Source organism: Hyperolius riggenbachi, chromosome 2 (assembly GCF_040937935.1).
Source record: "Hyperolius riggenbachi isolate aHypRig1 chromosome 2, aHypRig1.pri, whole genome shotgun sequence".
NCBI classification, from domain to species: domain Eukaryota; kingdom Metazoa; phylum Chordata; class Amphibia; order Anura; family Hyperoliidae; genus Hyperolius; species Hyperolius riggenbachi.
This window is the reverse complement of record NC_090647.1, coordinates 503,703,122-503,716,893: the sequence shown is the minus strand read 5'-3', so window position 1 is coordinate 503,716,893 and position 13,772 is coordinate 503,703,122.

Genomic DNA, 13,772 nt, shown 5'->3' with positions numbered 1-13,772 from the left:
TATGGCGACTCCTCAGGGGCTACGGAGCCATTAGAGCAGCGTGTTTATATAGCGTATGTGAACATGCGCGCTAGTGGCTGCCTGCTAGCTCACTCCCACATCGCTTACATCATCCAACAGATAATAATGGGTAAACTATAAACAGTCCTAATCACTTAGTATCTCCCGTAGCAGCACATGATTAGATTAAATATAAAACTAAAAACAGAAGCATGTTTGTTAATCAGAAATCCTATACGGATTCCGTAAGTTACATTAACATTGAGCTTTCAATGCGAGAGTGACCCCTAATGGTCAATTCAGTGTCACACTACAAGGCAGATATAGCTAATACACGTAAAATTCATGTCTACCAGACAGTCAGAAGAACATTTAATGTTCTTCTGACTGTCTGGTAGACATGAATTTTACGTGTATTAGCTATATCTGCCTTGTAGTGTGACACTGAATTGACCATTAGGGGTCACTCTCGCATTGAAAGCTCAATGTTAATGTAACTTACGGAATCCGTATAGGATTTCTGATTAACAAACATGCTTCTGTTTTTAGTTTTATATTTAATCTAATCATGTGCTGCTACGGGAGATACTAAGTGATTAGGACTGTTTATAGTTTACCCATTATTATCTGTTGGATGATGTAAGCGATGTGGGAGTGAGCTAGCAGGCAGCCACTAGCGCGCATGTTCACATACGCTATATAAACACGCTGCTCTAATGGCTCCGTAGCCCCTGAGGAGTCGCCATAGCGACGAAACGCGTAGGGCGGAGCTACGGAGCAGCGTTGCGTCTGACGTCACCGGACGCGGTGATTGGCTGACGGGCGCCATCTTTGTTTTTGATCTGGCGGCGGGGATTTTGCTCTGCGGAGTTCATCTCCGGTGGTTGCCTCTGAGCATTTGGCTGCATGTTAGCCTAAGTCCCACACCGCAGTTTTAGTACTGTAACACGAGCAACGCTCACTTTTAAACCTAACCTACTTTTTAATAAATACGGGATTAATCCCTTTTACGCTATGTGAAGCGTCTCTTATATATTTTTCTGGAGGTTCAGCAAGAGGGATCAGCAGTGGAGATTCGCCAGAGAGGCTGAGGGGTGGCCAATACCCCTGCTGCGCAGACGGGCCCTCTAGGCCGCACCATCTGGTGAGTCGTTACATTATTGGGGGGAGATCTGTGTCTAACCCTGGACGCCATTCCAATTATACCTGCTTTGACCAGCTGAGACCACACCAGGGGTGCCTCTATTGCACCTTAGGACTGAACTGTTTGAGCGCTTATCTGTTTTTCTCATTCCTATCTTAAACACTTAAAGAAACGCTGAGGTCTCCTAAAATACAGCTTTTTATTGCTAAAAGCTGTTCAACATTATTGCCCTAACTAAAATGCCGCATCCCCACGGCTGAAATCTAACTAAATCCCCCCCAAACTCCCCTCGTAAAATCCACGACTTTCTTGGTCGTGGATTTTGCTGCCATATGCGCTTCCGTGGGAGGCAGAGGTTTCAGCTGCAGCCCTCCCTCCATGCGCATCTCCGCCTCTCCCCCGCCCCTCTCAGTGAAGGAAGACTGAGAGGGGCGGGGGAGAGGCGGCGATCTGCGCTGATAGATGTGTGTAGAGGCAGAGCTGTAGCAGAAAGCTCTGCCTCTCACGGAAGTGCTCACTGCAGTGTGCCCCGGGGAGTTTGGGGAATTTAGTTAGATTTCAGCCGCAGGGATGCGGCATTTTAGTTAGGGCAATAATGTTGAACAGCTTTTTGCAATAAAAAGCTGTATTTTAAAAGATTTCAGAGTCTCTTTAAGTGGTAGACCATCACCCAAAGGATTAGAAGGAGCTTACCAGTTGCTGATAACCCATGTTATAAGGCTGTATGTCTCACATTCAGTGGTAAGGGGGACCAGGAAACGACCAGGCTCCAAACTCCTTACAATCCAGTCTTCTGGGATCCTTCTTATCCCATCATGGTACAGACATATGACCCATTGTATCATCATACAATGGGTCATATGTCTGTACACTGATGGGATAAGAAGGATCCCAGAAGACTGGATTGTAAGGAGTTTGGAGCCTGGTCTTTTCCTGGTGCCCCTTACCACTGAATGTGAGACATACAGCCTTATAACGTGGGTTATCAGCAACTGGTAAGTGTCACGGAACAGCCGTGAGAAACGCGGGCGAATTGGAAGGATCAGCACAGTCCAATTTCTGATCGCTTTCTGGCGAAATTTGTGCAGCCATTACAGGAATCAGAACTGACATTCCTGGGGGTTTTTTTTCTTTCCCTCCTTCCACCAAAAGGCAACAGCCTGTTGCAGAGTGTCCCTGGCTTCAAGCTGTGCTGATGGCCCATCCATCAGATGTAGTTGATAAGCAGGATGGCAGAACCAATTTAGTTGAGAAGAAGTCAGACATTCTGGCTACCCTCCCAGCAGGGGAGCTGACACGTAGCTTGCTGCTGCAAGCTTCAAAAGAGCAGTCCCCTAGGAATGACCTGCTGTAAATCCCAGATGTATATCATATTCCATAAACTGCTATATGTGTCATATTTTCTGTATTGCCAGGCTGGCAGACCCTCCAAACTAACAGAGCATGTAGGGCCCTGTCTGGCGCTGGTTCTGAGAACGTTTCAGAACATTCTGAGGTAAAGACTGCTAGTTAGGCAGTTTGAAAGTGCCCTGATGATACCACAGGGGTCCCACCCCTCATGTTTGGTATCAGGCTGCTGGGTCGATCAAGACAGACCTGAAAATGTTAGTAAATCTGCCCTGACCTGTACGGTTCTGTGAGATAGAGCCCATATATGGTTAGATATTATTTCTGGTCCCCAGGACAAGGGGAGGACTCATCTCATCTTCTAAGGGGGTGTGTGGCTCCCACCCTCACTCTCTCCTACTGGATCAGGGGCATAAGAATGGCAGAGGAGCCAAACTCAGTGTCCTCCACTTTGAACATCTTCCTGAATTACATCCTTGCCAGCTTGAGGACATGCTGGCATCCGGTTTATTTGGACTTTGCTACTGAACCAAGAACTTTCTGATTTTCTCAGAACGGACATATTTCCACAAACCCTAAGTATTTTCTCCCTTTTTTTATTTCATACTGGCTATTAGTGTTTTAGTAATTGTTGACTTTAATGATTGTCTGTATATATTAATTATTTATATTGCTTTCAATAAACCGACGCTATCGTCATTTGTTGTTCCAGCTACCCTATTATTCAGCATACACAGAAACAGAACTCAGGTCTCTGAAGACACGCTACTATTGTTGATATATAGACAGAATACAGCGTGTTTTAACCGTTTTATTTACAGGTCGAGAAATAGCCAGTTAGTGAGTTCCTCTGTCTTAGAAAACAGAGGTGGTGGCAGATACCCTGAAATAGTGTGTAAAGTTGTAATTACCGTACCTCACAGGCTCCCTTCTAGTCGGGCTGCTGCCCAAGTTCCGTCGATTTCCGTGCACCGAGTGCGACCATAGCTTGCATGATCCGTGTGCTGAAACCGATTGGAAGGCAATTTGTGTTCGGACCACTGGGGCTCCTGTGACAGTAAGCGCCTTCTAATCCTCTGGGTGATGGTCTATCACTTGGATGTATAAACTGGATGTCCACTTTGGTGAAATACAGCTGATTGTGAAACAATGGATTCACTTATGATCTGCGCTGATTTTTAAATAGTTTTATCTGTGTGGACTTTTGGACAGTCTTTCCTCAGCAGCAATCTATTACCTGATTCCCCTGACGCTGATTTTTTGTCTATATATATCTTGAACACTACCAGGTTATATTCATCCCCGTGTGTAGCTGGGACTTTCACAAGCTCCTATGGGCGATCATAACCATCTTTTAAAGGGAATCTGAAGTGAAAATAAACGATGATATAATGATTTGCATGTGTAGCACAGCTAAGAAATAGAACATTAGTAGCACAGATGTGAGTCTCATTTTGTTTCCAGTACAGGAAGAGTTAAGAAACTTCAGTTGTCATCAATGAAAAAGAGCTTCTATAAACTCCGACCAAGCTTGGTCAGCTACAGTGCTGTTTTCTGAAGCACTTATCTCATCCTGCCTCTCACTGTTTCTTATTTGTTTAAGGTTTTACTGCAGGAAAGTTCAAAGGGTCATTAGCTCTGCTCTGTTTCATAGTTTAACCACTTAAAGGGGAACTGAAGAGAGAGGTATATGGAGCCTGTCATATTTATTTCCTTTTAGACAATACCAGTTGCCTGGCAGCCCTGCTGATCCTCTGCCTCTAATACTATTAGCCATAGCCCCTGAACAAGCATGCAGCAGATCAGGTGTTTCAGTGGTTCAGACTTATAAGTCTGATCTGACAAGACTAGCTGCATGCTTGTTTCTGGTTTTAATCAGATACTACTGCAGAGAAATAGACCAGCAGGGCTGCCAGGCAACTGGTATTGATTAAAAGGAAATAAACATGACAGCCTCCATATACCTCTCTCTTCAGTTCCCCTTTAAAGAGAGTCTGAAGCGAGAATAAATCTCGCTTCAGACCTCATAGATAGCAGGGGCACGTGTGCCCCTGCTAAACCGCCGCTATCCCGCGGCTTACCGGGGGTCCCTTCACCCCCAAATCCCCTCCGTAATGCGGGGGAGCGCTTCCTGGTTGGGGCAGGGCTAACTGCCGCAGCCCTGCCCCACACGCGTCTGTCAGCGCGTATCTCCGCCTCTACCCCACCCCTCTCAGTCTTGCTTCACTGAGAGGGGCAGGGGAGAGGCGGAGATCCGCCTCTGATAGACGCGACTGGAGGCAGGGCTGCAGCCGTTAGCCCTGCCTCCAGGAGCGACCAAGTCTGCGACTAAGTGTCGCAGTGGGGGGTTTGGGGGTCAAGGGACCCCCGTTTAGCGGCGCTATTGCGGCGGTTTAGCAGGGGCACACGTGCCCCTGCTAACTTTGAGCTCTGAAGCAAGATTTATTCTTGCTTCAGAGTCTCTTTAAGCCCGAAGGGTTGTTTATTTTTTGCATCTGAGCAACTTTTACCTCCCATTCATTTGCCAATAACTTTATCACTACTCATCACAATGAATTGGTCTATAGCTTGTTTTTTCTGCCACCAATTAGGCTTTCTTTGGGTGATACATTTTGCTGAGAATTAATTTATTCTAAATCCATTTTAACAGGAATATTAAGAAAGAAATGGAAAGAAAATCATTTATCAGCTTTTGGCCATTATAGTTTGAAATTAATACATGCTACCATCATTAAAATCCATGTATTTTATTTTCCCATTTGTCCCGCTTATTACACCATTTAAATTATGTTCCTATCACAATGTATGGCGCCAATATTTTATTTGGAAATGAAGGTGCATTTTTTCAATTTGCGTCCATCACTTTTTACAAACCCATAATTTAAAAAAAATTTATTAATATGCTCCTTTGACATGCATATTTAAAAAGTTCAGACCCTTACATAACTATTTATGATTTTTTTTATTGTAATTTTTTTTTTTAATTAAAAATTTTATTTGGGTATTTTTTGATGTGGGAGGTAAACAGCTAATTTTAAATGTTAAAAATGTATTTATTTAATAAAAAGTGGATGTGGGTGTAGTTGTACTATTTTGCCACAAGATGGCCACAGTCAAAAAGTCCTCGGAGCGTTCGATCTCTCTCCCAGGAACAAGAATGAAGACGGGGAACTTTTTGAACTCAGAAAAACCGCAGCGTCTGATGACGCTGTCGGCTTTTCTGCGGGGGGCTTCGATTAATGAAAGGGATCTATAATCCCTTTCATTGATCGCTGGGCTAACAGCCGGCGGCGGGAGCACACACAGGAGTGCGCGCAGCCCAACTGGACGAGAATGTTCGTCCAGTTGGGTTTAAGTGGTTAAAATACAGCGTGGTTTGTAAACTGCCAATATTAGAGAATGATGCAGTGTTATAAAAAAAAAAAAAAAGCTATATAACTGAAAATAAAAATATGAAACTCTTTTCGTTGATGCTAATGTTCTATGAATTATCTTTACTACACATACAATTCATTATATCATAAGTTTTTTTTCGCTTCAGTATCACTTTAACGCTGTTAGAAGTTTGTTGGCTGGTCATCGCCTATAGGAAGAAGGCTGTTCAGTATATATGTATATATATATATATATATATATATATATATATATATATATAAAGAGTTAATGTAGAGCTGGAGAAATTGAAGCTCCTTATCATCCCCAGCTGCTAATGGACTGAGCAGAAAAATGTCCCAGCAGAAATTCCATCTCAGGAATTGAATATCATTTTCATTATAATTTGTAGCAAATGGGATTTTTCTTACTAGGAATCTCCCCATGATTTGAAGTTATATGCCTGAAGTTTATTTATTTTAAACGATCTTGATAATTAGTGTGTATTGTACAAACGAGTCAGGATACCAAGTGCTCATATCTGTTTTAAAGGACCGCTATCGTGAAAATTGTAAAATGTAATAAATACATGTAAACACATACACATAAGAAGTGCATTACTTTCAGAGTAAAATGAGCCATACATTACTTTTCTCCTATGTTGCTGTCACTTACAGTAGGAGTAGGTAGTAGGAATCTGACAGGTTTTGGACTAGCCCATCTCATGGGGGATACACAGGGTTTGTTTTATTTTCAAAAGCATTTAGTGAATGGCAGTTGCTCCGTCCAAATGCTAAAAAAAAATGTGCAGGGAGGCTGTGCAGCATCTTTATGTAAATGTCTTTTTAAAGAATAAAGGCCATGCTGAGAATCCCCCATGAAGAGGTGGACTAGACCAAAACCTGTAGGTTCTCTCAGATTTCTACTACCTACTTAACCTGCCTGGCGTTCTATTAAGATCGCCAGGGAGGCTGCGGGAGGGGTTTTTTTTTAATAAAAAAAAAACTATTTCATGCAGCCAACTGAAAGTTGGCTGCATGAAAGCCCACTAGAGGGCGCTCCGGAGGCGTTCTTCCGATCGCCTCCGGCGCCCAGAATAAACAAGGAAGGCCGCAATGAGCAGCCTTCCTTGTTTTGCTTACATCGTCGCCATAGCGACGAGCGGAGTGACGTCATCGACGTCAGCTGACGTCAGCCGCCTCCGATCCAGCCCTTAGCGCTGGCCGGAACTTTTTGTTCCGGCTGCGCTGGGCTCAGGCGGCTGGGGGGACCCTCTTTCGCCGCTGCTCGCGGCGGATCGCCGCAGAGCGGCGGCGATCAGGCAGCACACGCGGCTGGCAAAGTGCCGGCTGCGTGTGCTGCTTTTTATTTGAGCCAAATCGGCCCAACAGGGCCTGAGCGGCAGGCTCCGGCGGTACTGGACGAGCTGAGCTCGTCCAGACCGCCCAGCAGGTTAAGTGACAGCAAGATGGGAGAAAAATAATTTATGGATCATTTTGATCTGGAAGAGACCTACTTCTTATTTGTATGTTTATATATATTTAAATTTTACAATTTTTTGCAATAGTGGCCCAGACTGTTAATCAAACTTTAGATACTGTTCTGTTCTTTCAACTGATGTTAAAAGTGAGCAGGGCCGGCGCTACCATAGAGGCAAAGTAGGCAGCTGCCCCAGGGCCCCAGAGCTTGTAGGGGCCCCCAGTGGCTACAAGAGGGAAAAAAAATTCAAATTGACCTTCTAGTTTTTGAGAAAATCGATTTTAAAGTTTCAAGGGAAAAAAATACACATTTAAAAACCAGCCGACTTTAATGGTTAATAGCAAATTCACCTTAAGTTGTAGAAACTCTAAATTTGCAGGATATGTTAAGGAGATCATTGGGAATAAGCGGAAAAAGCAATGTTTCAAAAAGACCTTATAGTTTTTGAGAAAATCGATTTTAAAGTTTGGAAGGAAAAAAGTATACTTTTAAATGCGGTAAATGTCACTTTTAGTACCTAACGGTAGTGTAATTTTACATGTATCGAAAGAAAGAGCAATAAATTTCCTGACGGGGTATCCAGGGGGTCCATACGCAGCCACAACGATTTGGCCAGGGATCGCTATACAGCCGCAATATGGCTGTATGAAGATCCCTGGCATTTTTTTCCTGTTTTCCCCAAAAAAAATTATGTTTAGAGTGTGGGAATTTTTTCTTTAAAAATTATGTGGGGTCCCCCCTCCTGAAACTTTTTAACCCCTTGTCCCCCATGCAGGCTGGGGTAGCCAGAATGTGGAGCTCCGACCGATTGGGGCCTCAAACCCTGACTATACCAGCTGCAAAAAAAAGGTCCCTTAATGCCAATTTTTGCTCCAGGGTATCTGTTGGGGGGGGGGGGGGGCAGGTTTATTTTGCCCTGGGGCCCCATTGTTGCTTAAACCGGCCCTGAAAGTGGGTTCAAGACAAACTAAGAATTATGTATTCTTCTAGCCAGTTGCTCCTTCTGCTAGAAATGACCATTAACATCTGCAAATTGTCAGCTTAGTACCTTAGACCTCAGCTCAAAAGTCAGCTCTTCCTCTGGCTGCAGAAATTTTATATATTTATTGATCTAAGAAATATCACTATTTGGAGTGGTGTAGAGAAGCCATGTAAGACAGAATGGAATTGGCTAAACATATACACTCATCAGTCACTACCATTAACCCTCCTGGCGGTATAAAAAAATACGCCAGGAGGCAGCGCGGCAGTTTTTTTTTATTTATTTTTTTTCTATATCATGTAGCGAGCCCAGGGCTCGCTACATGATAGCCGCTGCTCAGCGGCATCCCCCCGCCCTCTTCGATCGCCTTCGGCGATCTCCGATCAGGAAATCCCGTTCAAAGAACGGGATTTCCTGGAGGGCTTCCCCCGTCGCCATGGCCGTCGGGTCGTCATTGGGAGTCCCGGGCCACCCCTCGGCGCTGCCTGGCACTGATTGGCCAGGCAGCGCACGGGGTCTGGGGGGGGGGGCCGCGCGCCGCACCGTATAGCGGCGATCGGGCGCGCGGCGGCGGCGATCAGGGTGCTGGCGCAGCTAGCAAAGTGCTAGCTGCGTCCAGCAAAAAAAAAATTAAACAAATCGGCCCAGAAGGGCCTGAGCGGCACCCTCCGGCGGCTTACCCCGAACTACGTTCGGGGTTACCGCCAAGAAGGTTAAAGGGATACTGTAGGGGGGTCGGGGGAAAATGAGTTGAACTTATCCGGGGCTTCTAATGGTCCCCCGCAGACATCCTGTGCCCGCGCAGCCACTCCCCAATGCTCCGGCCCCGCCTCCCGTTCACTTCTGGAATTTCAGACTTTAAAGTCTGAAAACCACTGCGCCTGCGTTGCCGTGTCCTCGATTCCGCTGATGTCACCAGGAGTGTATTGCGCAGGCCTAGTATGGTCTGTGTCTGCGCAGTACGCTCCTGGTGACATCAGCGGGAACAAGGACACAGCAATGCAGGCACAGTGGTTTTCAGAAATTCTAGAAGTGAACGGGAGGCGGGGCCGGAGCATCGGTGAGTGGCTGCGCAGGCACAGGATGTCTGCGGGGGACCATTAGAAGCCCCGGGTAAGTTCAACTCATTTTACCCCGACCCCCCCTACAGTATCCCTTTAAGGCCCATTTCCATTGCATCTCGTGCACCAGCACTTGTGTTGATGCAAGTACACATCCGAATCCCTTTAGCCGAGCAGTGCACAGCTATTGGGATTCACATGTGTGATGTGAAAAACCCCCTTGTTTTTACAGCACATTAATTCGGAAGCAGCCTATTGATTTCAAAAATTGGGGATTTTTAAAAGAACAGATCTACTTACCTGGGGCTTCCTCCAGCCCCTGGCAGCTTTTGTGTCCCTAACCGCAGCCCTGCACCCAGCCGGCGGCCCAGGGTCCCCTCCGTTGGTCGGTAGCGCCTGCGGGAAGGCGTGAAACATTCTGCACAGGTACAGTGCTTCTGTGCCTGCGCAGAATGCTCACGGCTATGTGATTGCGAGTGATGCGGCCATGTGCTTGCGCAGGCGCAGATGCTGCCGACCTCGCGAGCTGCTGTAATGGAGAGAAGCCCGTGTTACTCAGACCAATGGCTGGCTGGCTACAGTGTAGGAAAATGTGGGTGCGCTGCGTTGGCGCGCACTTCCGCGATCGTCCTCCAATGACTGCACTTTGTCCTTGCTTCATCCCTCGGCAATATTACGTCAGGGGCGGCGTCATGGCAATAGACAACAATTCCATACAGCTGCAAATGTGCGAGACAGTTGCATTGATTCCCTATTAGCCTCTGCTCATTCCAGTTTCCTATGTACAGGACCATAGGGGTAGGTCCTGGATGAGAGATATAGTTCCCCAGACAGAGGTGCCTGGCTCTTCTACTGACCACATATGCTATTACTCCATTGTTATTGGATCAAACCTGTGAATTATATACATGGTTCAGCTGAAGTGAGGATATGGAGGCTGCCATTTTAAGCAGTACTAGTTTCCTGGCTGTCCTGCTGATCCTCTGCCTCTAATACTTATAGCCATAGACCCTGAACAAGCATGCAGCAAATCAGATGTCTCTGGCATTATGGTCAAATCTGACACGATTAGCTGCGTGCTTGTTCCTGGTGTTATTCAGACACTACTGCAGCCAAATAAATCAGCAGAGCTGCCAGGCTATTGTTTAAAAAGGATATAAATATGGCAGCCTCCATATCCCTCTCACTACAGTTGACCTGTAAGTGGATACATCTTTTTAAGAACATGGAATAATATTTTTTTAAATTCTTGTAGAGAGGTAATCTTTAGAGGTTTTGCCATTTTCCATCAACAAAGTTAGAGTTTCACTTTAAATGTGATTTGTAAGATTTCTAAGGCTAGATCTATAATTTTTCCACACCTGGGCTTACTTCTTAGGGCTTCTCTTTCATGTGCAGCTGCCCCCCTCCTATTTCTATTCTATGTCCAACCCCCTTTTCTCTTTAGTAATTAGACTGAAAAATGGAATGCAAACAATTCCAGACTTGCATGCAAGTTTTGGGTTCTCACGGAAACCTTATTCAGCTATATTTCATTTTGTGCAAATCAATTCACATGAAATGCTTGCCATTCTTACGCTTGGTGAGACAATGCTGACATCTTGTGGTCACATTGTATATAGCAGCCCGCAGCTGTGAAATGACACCATGTAGGACATAAATGTTACATTTTATTAAAATGTACATAAATAATAAATAAATCTAAAACAGTCCAATGCATGAAAACAAACAGTCCACGCTAGAAAGTAATTACAGTACAATAAAATCAGCAGATCAAACACTTACATAAAGAATATGTCAATCCATTTAAAAACAAAAAAAAAAGGTTTAAAGGAAACCGAAGGTGAGAGGGATATGGAGGCTGCCATATTTATGTCCTTGTAAACAATGCCAGTTGCCTGGCAGCCCTTCTTCTTCTGGCATAAGTATAGTCTGCGTCAGTCAAAACCCTGGAACAAGCATATGGCTAATTTAGCAAAACTTGAGTCAGTTGAGTCCAAGTAACTAATCTGCTGTATGCTTGTTCAGGGTCTATGGCTACAGGTATTACGGACACAGCACCAGGAGGACTGCCAGGCAACTGGTATTGTTTAAAAGGAAACATCCACATCCCTCTCAGTTAAGGTTCCCTTTAAAAGAAAACCCGGTTTGAGAGGGATATGGAATTTGCCATATTTATTTCCTTTTAAACAATACCAGTTGCCTGGCAGTCCTGCTGATCTCTTTGGCTGCAGTAGTGGCTGAATCACACACCTGAAACGAGCATGCAGCTAATCCAGTCTGACTTCAGTAAGAGCACCTGATCTGCATGCTTGTTGATGGGCTGTGGCTAAAAGTATTAGAGACACAGAATCAGCAGCAGAGTCGGGCAACTGGTATTATTTTAAAAGGAAAATTCCATATCCTCCTCAGCTTAGGTTCCCCTTAATTTCGCTAGCATTGCCAGGTATGTCTCATCTTGTCTGCTGTATGTTTCTGATGTTGCATCTGGTGGCCTTAGTTGTCATTCCAATAATAACCTAAAGGACACCTGAAGTAGGAGAAGTATGGAAGCTGCCATATTTGATTGCTTTTAAACAGTGCAAATTGCCTGGCAGCCCTGCTGATCCTCTGCCCCTGATACTTTTATCCATAGACCCTGAACAAGCATGCAGCAGATCAGGTGTTTGACTGAAGTCTCATTGGATTAGCTGGATGCTTGTTTTAGGTGAGTGTTTCAGATATTACTGATGCATGAAAGATCAGCAGGACACCAGGTAACTGGTATTGTTTAAAAGCAAATACTGTAAATATGGCAGCCACCATATCCCTCTCACTTCAGGTTTTCTTAAAGTGAACCCAAGGTGAGAGTGATATGGAGGCTGACTGTCATATTTATTTCCTTTTAAGCAATACTTGTTGCCTGGCAGTCCTGCTAATCCTCTGCCCCTAATACTTTTACCAAGAGACCCTAAACAAACATGCAGCAGATTATTTGTTTATGCTAATATTGTCATAACAATGACAATTAGCTCCATACTTTTTTTCTGGTGTGATTCAGATACTACTGCAGCCAAATAGATCAACAGGGCTGCCAGGCAACTGGTATTGTTTAAAAGGAAATAAATATGGCAGCCTCCATATCCCTCTCACCTCGGGTTTACTTTAAGGCAACCAGGACTGTCAGAAGTGGCCACCACAAACAAACAGAGTTTCCTGTAGTCCTAGCTCTTGAGTTGTCTCACTTTTCCTATCTATATATGGAACATGCTGGAAATGGGCAAGGAGCATATAAAAGTGCTTAACAAGGTAGGTGGACATTTTTACATTTTTAAAGCAAACCTGAACTGAAAATTACTGATCAGAAACATAATTGTATCTATCCTCCAATTCTTAAAATGACTTATTTTAAAATCTCAGGGTTTTTTTTGTTTGTTTAAAAGCTAAAAAAGCAGGTTTAATGTTTTATTGTCTCAGCTGAATTATAGTCTTTCACACAGGCTGACACAGTTCAGAGCCACAATCTATGAACTATTGACCTATTTTAATGTATTCCCTGCACACAGAAGCTGTTCTCTGCTAGGCTAAACTGTTTAATAGCAAGTTATTTGGCAGTGATTTTGATTTTTAAAGTATTTTTTTACTTTTAACATCATTGTAATTGCTGTAAAAAATGTACTTGTGGTGTTTTTGCAATTTTAAGAAGAACAAATCGCTCTAGTATATAACTTGGCATAGAATTAAATAGTCAACGAACTTTTTGAATTGCTGGTGAAACTAATTACTGAAAAAACACTTGCAGTGTGAAAGAGCTCTAGAAGTACTTTCATACAGTGTCCATTGCAGTCCTTCGTATTGAACAACAGGGCCGGGCCGAGGCAGAGGCTGGAGAGACTCCAGCCTCAGGGCGCAGTGTAGGAGGGGCGCACAATTCATTCAGCTGTCATTCCCAATTGTGTTTGAAGCAGAAAGAAATAAGAAAAGGGGATACATGACAGTGACTGCAAGCCAGATAACTAGAGATTAAGGTGTTGGGGAGGTTGGGGGCCTTGGGGCACCTATTAGTCTAATAGCAATCAGTGTGTGACGGCTGGGGTGGGAGGGATGGGAGGGCGCACTTTGGTGTCTCAGCCTTGGGTGCTGAAGGACCTTGTCCCGACCTCTGTTGAACAATATCATCGTAATGAAATGCAACAATATTCTTGGATGGAATTGGCTTTTCACTGGCATACAGAGCTCAGTTGTCTATTACAGGGTTTCCCAACGCTGTCCAAGGACCACCAAGAGCACATGTTTTGCAGGAAACCACAGTCATTCACTGGTGGAGTACGCTGAGCTAGTGAACTGCAGTAGCGCTGAAACAACAAAAAAGGCAGGAACAATGGGAGCTGGTGGCGAGAGTGATTGA